Genomic DNA, 18,160 nt, shown 5'->3' with positions numbered 1-18,160 from the left:
TATTGTGTATAGTTTAGTTATTTAAGCATCTTTGGACACATACAATTTTCCATCTACCAATGAATTAATGGGGGTCTGGGCAAATTTTTTAAATTGTCCTTTCCAAACTGTGGTTTGTAAAACAGTAGGATCATTCTTTAAATTCTTTGGCTTTACCAATGCAAATAAACTTCTGGCTCTTGTAAAATGATCAAAATAATTCAAATCCTTTTGTTCTCAACCTTTTTCCAAGTAATTTCAGAGAAGTTTAGTTCAGATATTAGAAAAATATTTACAAATTATTTTGATTTTCGTTTTGCAAGGATGGATTTTTAAACTGCCAATCATAGTTTGCCCTAGCTAAAAGCACTATTTCTCTTTTTTAGAGTCCTTTTGGGTGTTTTGTTACTACTCAGTGAATATTCCCTTGTGGAACACCTCCTCTCTGCAATCATTTACATAAACATCTTACCTATATTGTACACAGCAATATGTACTATTAGTAAAAATTAAAATGAACTGCCACAAGTAATCTAAGCTTGATGTTAGCCCAGACAAATTATCCATGCTGTCCTTAACCATGCCCTGAAGACAAAGTAGTTGCTAGACTTTCAGACTCCATCAGAAGACAGTTTGTAAGTGAAATCTTTTGTCCTAGAGCTGGTTGTGTGCCTTCATTAAAATCAGCACAGGACACACAAGAGAGCAAACTGATCTACACTCAGTTCTTGGTGACCACAAATAGCTGTGGAGGAAGGAGACAAGGGCTTTGTACAATGGTGTGGAGAAGCTATGGAAGACTATCAGCCATGGTGAGGAGTCATATTGTCACTGTGGAGTCATTTAAATTGTATTTGGAGTATGCAGGTTCTTTTATAGAAATACTGTTTTCATGCTGCCCATTCCATGGAATAAATGAAGCATGATTTCTTTCTTCACAATAAAGAAGATATAGTGTTTGGGTGATAAATGATTTGTTCATAGGTAAGAAGCCAAAGAGTGAAGACTGTAACCCAGGTTTTGGGAATCAGTCTTGTGCTAGAACTAGAGGAATGAAAAGCCATCATTCTAAGCAGATTGTGCTACAATCTCTTAGGAATAATGTTCATGTAAGTGGCAATAGTAATGAATATGCATTATTTATGTTGAATAATTTAGGCATGGCCCAAAAGAACTCAAGACTCATTCCTAGATCTGACCTTTATTTATAGTCTCCAATTTCCTGATTTGAAATAAGGGGAAATTTCCTTATAAGATTTTTTTGTGAAAGTAAGATTAAATATATAAAATGTTTAGCATTTTGATAAGCCAATGTTTGTGGTAAAATCAGACTGATACTGATTTTGTAAATAAATATTATTGTCATTAAAAAAACATAAAATAAAATGTTCAGCACATTTTGAGTCTTCAATACTACTCATATTTTCTTACCTTTTGTTTATAGTTTGATGTTCTACTGTTCTTCATAAACACAGCAACTGTTGCTTGGTGTAGGGTGTCCCTAAATCTTACTAATACTCAAGGCTGTTGCTTAAATTGCAAAGTCTTACTTATTTCTCCTTCAATTTGTCCTATATAGGCTGTTTGCTCTTTATCCATTTTGTATGTTTATCCTTTTACTTATATGAGCGTGTCTCTGAGGTAGGACGACAAGATCTTCTCCCAGTGGAGTTTACTGTGTGTGGTCTTGTCACTCACTGGTCCTCCCTCCTGTGCTATGGGATAAACCTTCACTGGTCTCTTCTCCCTCACTTTCAGCCCACAGTGCCCCTAGTCTCTAAATGTAATGGAATTGTACAATGCCATAATTCCTGGCACCTAAATGACTCCTTAAGTATTAACCTCCATCCTGCACTCCAGAGGCGTCCAAGAGGGAGTTGGCTCATAGGTTTAGGGGGAACTTGGCATTACCTTATTTTCATGTCTTGATTATGCCACATGTCTCTGTTCTGCATGGTAGCCAGAGTCACATATTTTGCCTCTTTTATTTAGGGAAGAGAGAATTTCATATGAAAACTAGCCAGAAGTTATTTCACTGCAGGGAAACAAAAAATCTTTTTCTGTTTGGTGTTTTATTGTTCTCTTTCAAAATGATTAACTATCTCCCTCATTGTGCATGGAGAAATATTATAACTACACTTAATTTTGGAAGAAAAAGTACACATTTAGATCTCTATTATCATAGCAAAAAAAATTCCTCTTTAAAATATTAAAGACTAGACCTTTCCTGCCCTGTGTCTCTAAAAGTCCATTAATGAAAGGCAGAAGTTGAGTTGTGTCACAGAAATAGTAAAATTATTCTGTTCAAGGCTTCACATTTCCTATTGTACAGGGTTAGATCATGATACCATAAAGCTTTCCTTATTCGTGAATTTACTGCATGAAATTTGACCAAGCATGGTAAAAAAATAAATAAATTTAAAACTAACATCAAAAGAAATATCAAAATAATATTTTAATTCCCATAAACACATTACCAAGATCATTTGATGTGGGAAGTTCTTTGTCCTGTATTACCAACAGTTGTATTTAAATCTTTATGTGATCTGCCTAGTGTTTCTTTGCCCTTAATTTTATGGAAAATAAAATTTGCCTCCTCAAAACAAATGATGCCCCCAAAGCAATGTAATATTTACGGTAATCCTCCCAAGACAAAAATGGTAAGTAATGTCCTTAATTGAGGTGAAAAAGTGAAAATTTGAAAATTTTTGTATAAAGGTAGTGTCCTTAGTGGAGGTTAGGCCGTGTTACGGGAAAAATGATCAACTCTCTGCACTGTAGTACTGAAGCCTGTGCATCGTAAGCATGTGGGATCTTTCCTCAATGGCAGTCCCCTTGGAACCGTATACTATGTTACCAAGGGTCTGTCATACAGAGATAGCTATAGAAAGGTACCTTTGCTTACTGTTCAGTCAATTAACAAAGTTTGAATTGCTGTAACTAGCAAGTTGCCTATTTTCTCTCTTCCAGAATTAAGGAGAAGCTCCAACTGTTCACCATATTCACATAAAACACAAACATGACCAAAGCCACCCTTCTCAATAACGAGGACAACACCAACGGGTTTCTGCATGGCATCTCTACCCTTTGGCTCACAAATGCATGCTTTTTGGACTGGCTAGGAAGCACATTAAACAGAAAAGAAATTCAATGTAACATGCTTCCTCTGGAGCTTCAGATCACTGTGGTTGGACACTAATGTCATCATGGAATTTAAAGAGGGAAAACCACTGTGTACAGGACATTTCTGCCTCCCTCCATACATCTGTCATAGGCCAGAGTTCATTTTTCTTTCCTAAGAAGGTACTTACTAGAATTCCTTGGGTAGCTTTATTTTAAAAAATACAGCTGTTCTCCTCCACCCTGGAAATCCTGATCCACAGACTCAGGTGTGGATAGAGCAAGTGTGTGAACATCAGGGTCCATAGGCAATGTTGATAACCTTACCCTTCCTTCCTGCTCCTCCTCCCACTCACTCCTGGCTTCAGATTTCTGTCAGGGCATACCAACAAAGCTGTTTCTATTTCAATGTGCAATCAAGAAGCACCCTTTAATGATACTTTCTTAGTCTATGTGTACTCATTTTTTGATATTTTAAAATCAAGTTCTTCTGGACCTCCTGTTATGTGCCAAGGACTGTGTTAGACATGTGTTTTTAAGTGTGAACAAATCCTCAATGTTTTCTTGCACAGGGTTTCAAAACTAGTAGTCTCTTAACTAGTAAAACATTTATTTCCATAGAACTTCTCTAGGGAAGACAAAATCAGCCTCTTCATTTTTTTCTGTGGTGATAACAAAAATGGAAATTGCTATACAAAGTTTACCTGAGTGTCTTAGAATGCTATCTAACCAAGCCAGTTTGCATAGAAATAAAAAATATGAACAGTCTAGAAAATTCTCCTGCCAGCTCCTTTTTGTTTCCATTTTCCCTTTCTTCCACGCAAATCACTCCATCTTGATTTGTGAAACCCCAGCAACTTTTTCTGAACTTCGTCACAATCTTTGCATTTCCTCATCTTCTATCTATCAAATGTACAATGTACTTTTTCTATGAAATGTACACAATTCTTAGACATGCTGACATAGAACAGTTACTAACAGTTTTATATTTAGGTGTAAAATAAGGTTTTAGTATTATTTAGAAGAGATATAACCTTTTAAACATAAATATTAAAGGTTTATGAGTCAAATAACTTGGAGTCTAGGATTTGAATAAAATTAAATAATTTGAAGGGAAAATAATAGGGTGGACATGGTCATGAAATAAATTGTCTTTGAAGTGAAACTAATGAAACCAGGTGACAGATACATGAATTACAATTATGTTATTTGTTTATTAAGGTATTCCTGTTACTGAGAAAGGTGGCACTCATGCTGTACGGGGTTCATTTGGATAGTACAAATATTTAAATTTACTCCTAAATTTTTGGATAATAAGGGTTCAACTTGCTAGTTACAATATTGCAGACAGCATCAATTCAACAAAACCATTATGCTACTTATTTGTTGTTGCTTTAAATTTTTCTTTCTTAAACAATTTAGAGAAAAATTGATTCCTTGCATATATACCCTGCTTCCACACAACATTCTCCACCAGAGTGGAGTATTTGTTACAATTGAGTAACCTACACAGACAAACTGTGTAATTTACACAAGTTTCACTCTCAGTGTAATACATTCTATGAATTTAGACAAATTATAATAGTATGTGCCTATCATTATAGTTTAGTACTATAAAAAGCAGTTTCTCTGTCTTAAAAATCCTTTGTATTTGAGGTCTGTCTCCCTTCCAACCTGGACTCTTGGCAACCACTGATCTTTTTACTATCTCCATAGCTTTGTCTTTTCCTAAATGTCAAATATCATGCAATTGAAATCATATAGCATGTGTCTTTTTAGATCGGCTTGTATCCCTTAGCAATATGCATTCAAGAATTCGCCATATCTTTTCATAGCTTGGTCATTCATTTCTCTTTAATGCTGAATTATATTCCATTATCTAGATATCTTCTGGTTTGTTTGTCCATTCATCTACAGAAGAGTGTCCAAATCTTACCAATTATCAATAAAAGTGCTATAAATATTTATATTTTTATAGCAGTTCATCTGCATGTGCTTGTGTGGACATACGTTTTGAATTCCTTTAGAGTCCAAGGGGTGTGATTGGTAGATTCTGTGTTGTCTGTTTACTTATTTGGAAAACTCAAACTGTCTTCCAATGGAGCTGGAAGCATTCTCACCAGCAATAAAGGAGGGTTCCTTTTGCTCTGCATCCTTGTCAATGGTTGGCATTGTCAAAGTTCTGGACTTTGGCCATCGAGTAGGGTAGTGGTGGTAGCCCATTGTCTTAGCTTGTACTTCCCTGATGACATTTCAAGTGGAACTTCTTTTTGTATGGTTATTTTGTAACTGTATACTTTATTTGGTGAGTCATCTATTAAAGACTTTGGCCCATGTTTTAACCAAGCTGTCTGTGTTCTTATCAATGACTTTTAAGAATTATTTTATATTTTGAATAATAGTTCTACATAATACAGATATTTTGAAAACATTTACTTCCAGTCTGACTAGTGATGTCATTCCCTTGGCATAACTTTTTCAGAGCACCAGTTTTTAAGTTTAACGAATTCCTGATTAATAATTATTTATTTTTAAAATATTTTATTAGCATACAATAGTTGTATAGGGAGATACATTGTGATAGTTACATATGTGCTTAGGACATATCTTAATTAGACTCACTCCTTCCATTGTTCCCCCTCATTCCCCCTCCCCTCTTCTTAGAATAATTTCAACAGGATTCATTATTCTATTTTCACATATGAATATAAAACACATCCACCATATTAGCTGTCATCTACCCTTTCCTTATGCTCTCTTCCTCCTAACCCCAGGTAAGACCTGTTTTACCTTCCTGCTCATTATTTCTTTCAAATAGTGTACCTGTGGTATTGTATATAAAAAGTCTTCACCATACCCAAAGTTATCCAATTGTTCTATGTTATCTTCAAGAATTTTTTATTGTTTTGAATTTTACATTTAGGATACTTTGAGTTAATTTTGTAAAGGCCATAGTTTTGAGTCTAGATTCAATTTTGAGAATGTACGTGTCATTTCCCCATCAGCATTTGTTGATGGGATAAATACTTTGCTTCACTGTGTTGTTTTTGTTTCTTCGTAAAGTAGGCTGCACCTCTGTGGGTCTATTTCTAGCTGTCTATTCTGTTCATGTGCCAATTTCTCTATTATTTCACCAATATCACTCTGCCTTAGTTACTACAGGTTTACACTATATCTTGAATTTAGAAACTCTTCTTCAAGATTGCATTGGCTACCATGTATATTTTGTCTCTCAGTTTAACTTTGGAATCAATTTGTTAATATCCACAAAGTAAAATTCTGAAACATTGAATGAGATTACATTAATTCTACTGATCAATTTGGGTGAAGTGATATCTTAAAAATACCGAGTCCTCTTACGTTACACTGATGGCAATGTAAAGAATCACCCATTTATTTATTTTTATCATTTTAATTGACAAATCACAATTCTGTACATTTTTGTTCTTTGATTTATATCAACTGAGTGTTGATTTTCCTTATACATATTACATAACATGTATTATTAGATTTGTGCCTAAGTATTTTATTTTGGGAGTTGCTAATAGGTATGGTATAATGTTTTTACTTTCAAATCCCACTTGTTAATTGCTGGCATGCAGGAAAGTGATTGACTTTTATGTATTAATCTTGTGTCCTGCAACCTTGCTGTAATCACTTTTTAATTCCAAAAGGGCATTTTGTTGCCGTTGATGTTTCAAATTTTCTACAAAATATAAATCATGTCAATTGTGAATAAAAGCAGTTTAATGTCTTTATTCCAAATGTGTACATCTCTTATTTTGTTATCCTGTCTGATTGCTTTGGCTCAGTTTTCCAGTACAATGTTGAAAAGGAATGGTATAAAAGGATATCCTTGCCTCATTTCTGATTGTAAGAGGAAAGTAGCTAGTTTCTCACCAGTAAGTAGATATCCTGTAGGTTTTTTGGTAGGTATTCATTATTGAGTTGATAATGCTCTATTCTTAGTTTGCTGAAGTTTTGATATGATAATGTGATTATGTGTATCGATGTGACAGATTACATTAAAAATATTCTATTTGCATATATGTTTAAAATCTCACTTGCCAAAAGATTAATAAATTATTGTGTATTTTTTCCCTCATTTAAATGTTATCAACAGGTGCAAATCAAAACGACACTGTGATTCCATCTTACATTAGTCAGAATGACTATCATCAAGAAAATAACAACAGGTGTTGGTAAGAACGTGGAGAAAAAGAAATCTTTATACACTATTAGTATGTCAGTTACTATGGAAATCAGTGTAGAAGGTACTCAAAAACTAAACTAGAACTACCATATAATCACCACTCCTGGGCAATACAGATACCTGCACTGCCATGTTTGTAGCAGGATTATTACCAACAGCATGTTATGGAATCCGTCTAGGTGCCCAACAACTAATGAAAAATCCACTAAAAACTGGTCTTAAAAGGTGGGGTGGAGGGGAGGTTAACAAAGAGTAGTATAGAAGGGCTTAATTTTGTCAAAGTGCAATATATGTATGACTGCAAATATCACAATGAAATCCCTTTTGTAAATTAATTAATGCTAAATATATAGTAGTATCAACAGGTGTGATGACTGGTTTTATGTTTCAACTTGGTTAGTCTATATTACCAACTTACTCTATTCAACACTCATCTCTGTGTTTCTATGAATGCATTTTATGGATATGGCTGCCATCTTCCTTGACCTTCAGAAAAGGAGATTACCCTGGACAATGTGGATAGGCTTCATGTAATCAGTGAAAGACCATAAGAGCAAAACTTGAGAGTTTTTAGCATTTATAGACCAGTCTAACTAACAAATTGAATTAGAGGGGGAACTCAGGCTTCCTGAGCCATTGTTTGGATACACGAGTTAAAGACTACAATATTATCCGCAGATACTTCAAACCGTAGACAAGAGTTAATTTATGTTGTCCCTTTCTCTTTACAGATAGAAGCCCTCAGAGAAGCATTCAAAGTCAGTAGGTCAAAAGGCCAGAGAAGGATCCTTGTTTCTCTTATTGATCATTGTGAAACTCAAGTGTCTTCCATTGTGCATTCAATAAAGTTGATGCATGCAAGATTACTATGATATTTATAAGAGCACAGTTATATTTATTCTTATATTATGTAATTATCCATTATTTCAAGGAAAATGCCACATTTCATTTATAGGTTATACATATTTTGTATAAGTTGGTATATATGTTACGTATTTCAGATGAGTATATGGAGATAAGGTGCAACAGAAACAGCTGTGCATGCATGTAGATACTAACACCTCTCTACTTGGCCAAATCTAAGGTTTCCATGGTAACCCAATAGAAAGATTTAAAAAAAAAGCCTTTCCATTTCACTATTTTCTCTTTCTCACCCTTCCACTGTGTGACTCCTGACTTAAACAGTAACAAACAACAAGATTAATAACAAAATTAATAAAACACAGGCTTTTTAATGGAATCAGGTTTGGTACCAAGACCTTTAGTTTTCTAATCTGCTTCCAGCAGCAGTAAGTGCTGCACAATCACTCTCATCTTCTCTCTGGAGAGCACAGAAAGGCATTCCTTCTATCTCTGATCTGTTTCTTGTCACTGGAAATTATCTGCAAGAAATGTCCCACCAGAATATCTTTTTACTAGTGCTAGTGTAGTGCTGTGACATAGTCTTTTTTAGGTTCTTTGTTTAAAACCAGCATTCACTTTGGCTACTCAATTCTCAGTTCCTAAGCTGTATCTAATGACACAATGCCCTTGCTAGGTATAAATAACCAAACAGAATCACAGAGAGCTGATCTCTGCCCTTCAAGCTCTTACATTTAAGACAGATTGCCCTACCATGAATAAACGGGGCAGAAGGACACATTCATTGAGATGGTAAGTGACCCATTGATGAGAAATATCTTCACCTCATACACAGTTTAAAGTTAAGTGCCTTTTAAGGATGGGGTAACTTAGCTGATTAGGTTGCCCTGAAGAAAAGTAAACCATTACTGCATTTATATCTCACTGGTAAATGCCAGGACACTGATGGAGGCATTTGTGGGTCTGTATATGTATGCTAATTATGTCTCTTCAGATGGGCAGTCTCACCACTTTCAGCTGTCACTCTGCTTTCTTCAAATGCTTTTGTGTTTTCAGGAAAACCAATGCAATGGTCTTATCAGGAAGATCAGGATTCCTCCATTATTTTGGACTCATCACTGTGCAAGTTACACGGCCCCTGAAATCCCTTTTGAAATATTGTCTTTTTTATGTGCAGAGAACCTACAATTGCTATGAGGATAAAGTTGGCATTCTGACCATAATTTTAGGTCATAAACTAGCAGCCAGCATGAATTGTAGATTATGCCAAATCATTGATTTCCTGGGCATTTCCCTATTTTCCAACATTATATTAAAGTCATAGTTCAGGCTAGGATGACAAAATGCCATAGACTGGGGTGAGGTGGGGTTTAAATAGTAAATATTTGTTTTTCACAGTTCTGATGTCCAGAGGTCCAAGAGCAGGGTGTCATCATAACCAGATTCTGGTGGAATCCCTCTTCATTTTTTACAGATGGCCTTCTTTTCATTTGTGCTTACATGGTAAAGAAAGACAGAGGATTAGCTTGTTTTATAAGGGCACTGATTCCATCTTAAGGATTCCAACCTTATGACCTAATTACCTCTCACAGGCCCCACTCTAATACCATTCCTTTGGGAATGAGGATTAAAACACATGTATTTCAGGAATGACATACATATTAAGCTCATAGCCGCACAAAATTGCTAAAGATTTCAAGTTTCTACCCTCAAGGAGTCTGTGCATATTACAAAGATGCATAAAATAACCCAAAGCAAAAATCCACTGGTATTTAAAATCAGTGTTCCAGTAAATCACAGGACAGAGATAAAAATTTAATGTGGGTGAATGAGAAAAAAAAAGAACATATTTCATAGTGTGTTTGCATGTCAGTCATTTACATATGCTAGTATTTTATTTGATCCCTTGTAATAAGAATAGGAATAAATTTCCATACCTTATAAAAAAAAAGAGACCAAGGCTCAGAAAAGTTAAATTACTTAATGAAGTCATACTTGAGACTGAAATTTAGGTCCCTGATTCTTTAACACACTTAACTTCATGAAGAAATTGGAACTTGAGGTGAAATAAGAAGAAGCAGATTTGAACTGGCAAGGCAACAGGAGTGAGGATAATTCTTTTCTCTCTCTTTTTTGATGCTAGAATTGAACCCAGAACCTTGTGCATGCTAGGCAAGTGCTCTACCACTAAGCTGCATCTCAGCCCATCTTTTTTTTTGTGTGGCACTGGAGTTTGAATTCAGGGCCTTGCACTTAGTAGGCAGGTGCTCTACTGCTTGAGCCATTCCTCCAGTCCAAAGAGTGAGGATAATTTTTACCAGTTGAAACGTGATGGGCGAAGAATTACAGAAATAGAAATGTACATGCTGTTTTAAAGGCAATAGGTCAAACTTTCTGAAATTTTGGCATGTTTCTGATACTAACAATAAAGCAAAAACTTTCATGATTATTTGCATGAGTTTCAACATGTGCAGAGGAATTTTGCATGATTATTTTACTTGTGGCTCATGATAATCCTATGAATAAAGTAGGAAAAGTAGTCTTATTAGTGCCCTTCCTTTCATAGATGAAACACCTGAGGGAGAGATTCAACCATGGGACAAAGATCTTAAAATTATTAATGAGCTAGGACCAAATTTAAATGGAAATTCTTTGGATCTGAATTTCATACATTTCCCCAGTTACTTTTGAAATATCCTTACATTTTGGGGTTTATGTAGTGATTCAGTAAGTGTTTGAGTAAGACGATCTTGGAACCTCTCTAAGAGGTAGTGACCTCTACTAATGTTATATGTCCTTTATTGCAGCCAAAGACAGTTACTGTAGCTCAGGAAGACTTCACATTTTCAAAACCGTCAATTTAGTTTATGCTTGTCTCTTTTTCTATCTTTCATAGCAAGCACAGTGCTTACCACCCAAAAGTTATGCAATTAATAACAATGGTGCTACTTAACTACATATGTTGGATGCAATAAATATAATCATTGCCACCTTGTGTTTGAGGTGATCATGGCTTATAAAAATTACCTGGTGAGTGGTATACCTATTTAGATCCAGACTTGAGCAAAGACCTAACTGAATGCAAAACTTCAACTTTTTGTCTCTATGGAATTACAAAATAAATGGCTGGTGCCAGATAGTGGACTAGTATATGAGAACTCAAAGAGCATAAATTTACCTCCTACCAAGTGTGGGAAATCACCACTTGTCTTCAGTATGTGGTTACGGTTGCTGCCATCTGTCTTAGCACTCATATTGGCCTCTTAAAATCAGATGTCATGCATACAGACAGCTGCTGCTATTCTATTCAGTGGCCTAACCTTGCTAGTCCAATCTACTGATGAGAACTCTGCAACATTTGAGGCAGGATGAATCTGTTGCCTAAGAGTGAGGTTGAGTCAAGGGGACCTGGAATAAAGAGTTAACAGACCTCTATTACATTTACTCAGAGACTTCTGGAGGTACTAGCTTCCCCCAAAGCTATTGTACTTTCTCTTTAGAGAAACACAAAACCGTAATTCATGCTGGGCCTGGTTTTTTATTCATCTTATCTTTAAAAGATGAAAGAAAATCTTAATTATACACAATTTAGTGAATAGAATGGTAACTAAATATCCATCCCTTAGACATGCCAGTTTCACCAGACCTCTGCACTCCTCACTGCCTCATCCCCTTCCAGTCCTTTCGTAGAGGGTCACTTTTGGATGCTTAAGGTTGAGATCAAAGAATTAGATCCAGCAGCATAAACCATTCTTTTGGCTTTGCAATAAGAAAAACATAATGTTTTGGAAAAGGCTTAGGGATGAAACAAATCCACAATCTTTCCTGGGGCATTAGCGCTCTTATTCCCTAAAGACCTATCTTATCCCACCCCCTTATTTTATCTCCAAAAAGTTAAAAGTAAGGAGACTTCTCCCAGGCAGGTGCCCCAGATTTCTTACTTAGGACTGGGATCTCCATGAAAACATCTTCCATGTGTTGTTGAAACTGTGCATTGCTATATGGTGTCACTTTCCCAACAAACATCAAAAAGCAAGTCAATCCATTTTTAATGGATTGTTTTATGGTGGCAATTCTTCATGGAGACAATACAAAACTAACACTATATGAGCTCGTTTTAAAAAAGGGTGTTGACAAACATCTCATAAGCAACTCAAGGGCAAATATCAAAATATATTATTCACTGCATCAACAGTGGTAAAACCAGGTGGTAGTAGTTTACCCACACAGATGTCAGTCGAATAATTACCAGCTAATAATTACACGAATATTTAATGCAAAAAAGATACTTTTCCCTTAATTGTAAATGAGTAAAGGAGCATTTTCGAAGACACAGTGATCCAGTCTAAATGCAATCCCATTGTTTTTGAGGTAAATTTGTACCTTTATACAAAAGAGATCACTACCTGAAATATAACTAAGAATTTCTTTAGAAGGTTTTATTAAAATAGATATTCAAGAAACTCTAAAATATGTAAATCATAGACAAATTTAAATCACAAAAAAATTGGTTATATCTGAATCTCAGTAATAGTTAAGTTAATGAGATGTTCATATTATGAATATTGGTGACTGCAAATGACCTATATTTGAGCTAAAATAACTCGATTATTTATAGATTGTGGGTCTTTCTGAGACTTACAGACTTTTGAGACAATGCTGCTAATATAGAGAAAAACATCTTGTATTAAGTCAATACTTTTTTAAAAAGTAGGTCTCACATGTTAAAATGTTTTTCTTTTCTGACTCAATATTTGCACTGTGACTTTGAGAAGATAAACTGGGTTTCAGATTTATGTCCATGAAATAGACATCAAGTAAAACCTTAGGATATTTTTACCAAACACAGCAAGTTGCATGTTTAGGATCATGCCTAACACGTAGTAAATTTTCAAGAAATTAAAGCTTTTTATTTTTAAAATGTTAAGATATATTTATATTTAGGTTTTAATTCCAAGTAATTCTAAGCTTCTAAGAGTCTGGATTGGTCTATTATATCAGTATATTTCCTAATGGCTTTCCTTTTTCCCTACCTTTGCAGTATTCAAGAAGGGTCACATTAACCATTGGTCAAGGTTATTATGTTTTTTCCAGGGGGCATATGCCAATGGTTTTACCTCCAGAGGAAAAGGAAACAATCTGAAGATGGTAAGAAGAGTCACATAGTACTAAAGGAAATGCAAATTAAAACCACACTAAGATTCCACCTCACCCCTGTTAGAATAGCCATCATCAGCAACACCACCACCAACAGGTGTTGGTGAGGATGCGGGGAAAAAGGAACCCTCTTACACTGTTGGTGGGAATGTAGACTAGTACAACCACTCTGGAAAAAAATTTGGAGGCTACTTAAAAAGCTGGACATCGATCTACCATTTGATCCAGCAATACCACTCTTGGGGATATACCCAAAAGACTGTTACTCCAGAGGCACCTGCACATCCATGTTTATTGCGGCACTATTCACAATAGCCAAGTTATGGAAACAGCCAAGATGCCCCAGCACTGACGAATGGATTAAGAAAATGTGGTATCTATACACAATGGAATTTTATGCAGCCATGAAGAAGAACAAAATGTTATCATTCGCTGGTAAATGGATGGAATTGGAGAACATCATTCTGAGTGAGGTTAGCCTGGCCCAAAAGACCAAAAATCATATGTTCTCCCTCATATGTGGACATTAGATCAAGGGCAAACACAACAAGGGGAATGGACTTTGAGCACATGATAAAAGCGAGAGCACACAAGGGAGGGGTGAGGATAGGTAAGGCACCTAAAAAACTAGCTAGCATTTGTTGCCCTTAATGCAGAGAAACTAAAGCAGATATCTTAAAGCAACTGAGGCCAATAGGAAAAGGGGACCAGGAACTAGAGAAAAGGTTAGATCAAAAAGAATTAACCTAGAAGGTAACACCCACGCACAGGAAATCAATGTGAGTCAATGCCCTGTATAGCTATCCTTATCTCAACCAGCAAAACCCCTTGTTCCTTCCTATTATTGCTTATACTCTCTCTACAACAAAATTAGAGATAAGGGCAAAATAGTTTCTGCTGGGTATTGGGGGGGGGAGCGGGAGGGGGTGGAGTGGGTGGTAAGGGAGGGGGTGGGGGCAGGGGGGAGAAATGAACCAAGCCTTGTATGAACATATGAATAATAAAAGAAAAATGAAAAAAAAAAGAAAATATGTTAAGAATTAATATAACTTTAAGCTGACAGAAGTGTTTAGGCCCATTAGGTTTGAGAATTACTTGTAAAAATAATCTGGCTCGTTTCCAATTCTTTAAGAAGTATACCTTTATTATCACAATGTGTTATTCAGTTACCCTCAAATAGTCATCCTATAGTACTTAATATAGATGACATACACTGTGGAAATAATTCATAAGAAGACTGAATTTGCGGACAAACATTTCTTCCCTTGACATTGAACGAATTGTTTCCCCAAATATAAACCTGAAGATAATCATATCTGCCACCCAACCTTTGGGATGTTGTAGGATTAGAGGGTCTTGACACCATTTTTCTAATCTGAATATAGGCAGTAGATGTGCACAGAGAGTAGAATATCAGGGGATATAAAAATGATAAGAGTTATGAGGATGCCATGTCTTCTTAGTTAGTATGGACAGCTGAATGGGTTAACTAGGACAGATCTCGGGGCCAGAGATCAAACTTTAGTGCACAGGAAAATCATCTGGTAGGGTGATCAGAGGAATTCTGCTCTCTACATCCTACAAAGTATGACATGGTAGGAAATAGGAACAAGAATTTCCTACATCTGCTACTGAAATGAGTTCATATAAATCAAGATAGCAAAAAGGAAGAATTATAAAGAACAAATATTATAAGAAAAATAAACTAAATATTTTATATAGGTATTTCTTAGTGATTCCTTTTACTTAAAACTAGTGAGTATTTCCAGCCCCATGGCTTGCTTTTGAATATTATAGTACATGAGTGAGTATCTTTGTGAGAAACTAATGTATTATACACTATATTGCATCCTAAGAACACAATTTAGCAATTCCTTACTCCTTTGATACTTCAATCTCACTATATTATTTGTATGTATTCAATATATAAAAATGTACAGATTTAGACTAATATACAGATAAAAACATATTTTTTAATTTAATAAAAGGTTTTTTTTACACTGTGTTCTCATTTTTTCAAGATCCAGTAAACAACTTTTGGAAAAGAATATCTCTAGTAACATAGTGGACGTAGTGTAAGAATTTGGCAATATTTTTTCTAAGTTATCAGTTTTAGAAGGAATAAGTTAACTGCGTTAATAAAAAGGGAAATTCTGAGTTAGAGACAAACAACCATAATCCAACACTTAGCATTTTACCCATGGAAAGTATTGGGTTACTATCATATATTCACTTCTTTTTCAGGATGTCAACTTGATTTCACATTTAACTTAATTTCACATGAAATAAATTTCATCTGTAAATAGGTATAAAGCTAGAAATGATAGTTGTACCTAGGCATTGATATAACATGTCTTCAATGATAATTTGGGTCATTCTAAACAGACATCTTCTAGCAATACCTCCTAAGAATGCAGCAAGGCAGAAGTGCTGTCAAGCAGGTTTACCATATGAATATTTTAGAAACTGAGACACCTGTTAAGGTTCTTTCATTCTGATAAGTCCTTCATGCTTTTCACTTTCCCATCTTTTTATCCAATGCTCATAATATATATTAGTATTATGCTAATATTAACAAGCTCATGTATATGGGTATATATATGTATTATATATATGTATCATATGATATGATATGGTATTTCAAAATCACAGTGAGAATTACCTTTATGTAGGCATAAATATAAGGAAAGTATAGCAATAAATGTGCATCTTAAAGAGTCCATTTTGTGACTTTTAAAATTTATTGTTATAAATATTTTAAGATATATATTTTCTAATATATGCTATATAACTTTTTTGGTACTAGGATTTGAACCCAGGGCCTTGTGCTTGCTAAGCAGCCACTTTAGCACTGAAATTCACCACCAAATTCTGCAGTGTAACTTTTATCTTTCAAAGCTCATGAAGTTGGATAAAAGGAGCCTGAGAAGCAAGACGCTGACTTGCTGGTATCAACAGTTTTTTTTTTACATTTTCTTTATATACTCAAGTATAGATTCTGCTAGAATACTTTTCACTTTGAAAATTCTTCTTGTTCACAATTTTATTTTTTTTAAACCAATGATGGAGTTCTAAAAGCTAATGATTATATTTTGGAATAAGTAATTATTTTAAAATATAAAATATTTATCAAACTAAAGAAACAAGAAGGGAAAACTTCCAAGGACTCTCAGGAAATCCTGAAGAAGTGGAAATTCTGCATAGTTCAAGAAATGAGTATCATAGCATATAGGTCTACTGAACCATATCAACAGCATGTGTGATGAGGCACAACTTGCTAAATCTATTATTCTCTTTCCTAGAATAGGTAGAGTGTTTATAAGGATACTGACAAAGTTATTTTAGAGAGCAAGAGCAAGGTCTAAAAAGCCTAAAGACATTTAAAATTCAAGTAGCATATTATTCCCTGCACAATATAATTGCGGGCTTAACTTTCAGATTCTGTGCTGGCCTCTAGCACATATAGACAAGATCATATTTATCTTTCTGTTTTGTTTGTTGATTCCTTTGTTCATTTTCAGACACTAACTGACTAATTCTCTCACAATTTTTGGAATTTGTCATCATATAATGCTATGTTATTCAAACCATGCAAAACATGTTGGAAAATACACATGTTAAAGATGTTACATCCCAGAATATACTGAAATTAACTGTGAATTCTGACAAGGGAAAACAGATTGATTCCCTGTTTTATAGAACATTTTTTCAAGCAAAAACATATTAAGTTGTTTTTTAATAAACTTTCACTCAAACCCTTCTGGAATCTCTTCCATTTAGAGAACTATTTATCCAAAGACGTGTGTATACAAACACACAAAATATACACAGTATACACACATATATACCTATATATAAAAAACATTTCTGGAACTTGTAGTACTTTTTACAGCTAGTGATTTTGTAATTACCATACATACTTGATGCTTATAAGACAATCTTGTATATTTAAATAACCAAAATGGATTATTTTCCTAAAAAGGAAAAAAATTGACAATATTAGCTTTCTTGTTTATTACAAAATTAACACGTTTACCTTTTTTGCTTTATTTAATCACTGACTATTTTATTAGCATAACAAAAGATATACATGATTAAAATAATCTCTGCCATTCAGTGTTATACTCCATGAAGTCTGTTTTAAATGAACTAACTTAATTTGTTATATAAAAATTTATATTCTACATAGCACCATAGAGATTCTGAAAGCAATTTAGATTGAATTCAAAGAGAACTAACAAAGTGGGTCAAACACTATCTCTAGGGTTGGAAACACAATCATCTGACCTGATAAAAATGATGCAGCTGTTGTCTCTAAATAAGTAGTATATGTTCCACAGTCCTTAAAGCAACTCTGAGTTGAAAGAGGAGCCCTAACAGGAGAAATAGCTACATCTTACTTGAAGAATGCTGTAAACTATTTCTTCATTCTGCTCCTCCCATCATATCTTTTTTTTTCCCCTTTCTGGCTTAAAATAGGAAAGATAATCATTCATGTAATAAATAGCATAGCACTTTCTCCAATCCCCCCAGACTTAGAATGGCAAATCAACAGGGCTATGATGAGCTGTAGGATTCCAGACCTTTGCAGCATTTCTCTTCAGTTTACCACGTTTCAGTCAAGTTACATAAGCAAAGCAAAAATAAATTAAAGAGCATTTTGAAAAGGCTGAGGTGGCAGTACTAAGTGCTACTTAATTTATTTTGAAGATTTTCTTTTTACACTTTAAACATGGTTGTTCTATTACGGGTCCAGGTCATGAAAAATGTGCCAACTTGAATGAACCTTGCCAAATTATCAAGCATTGTTCAAAAAATCTTGTTTCATTC

The sequence above is a fragment of the Castor canadensis genome, chromosome 2 (assembly GCF_047511655.1).
Source record: "Castor canadensis chromosome 2, mCasCan1.hap1v2, whole genome shotgun sequence".
Lineage (NCBI taxonomy): Eukaryota > Metazoa > Chordata > Mammalia > Rodentia > Castoridae > Castor > Castor canadensis.
This window is presented reverse-complemented; position numbering follows the sequence as displayed.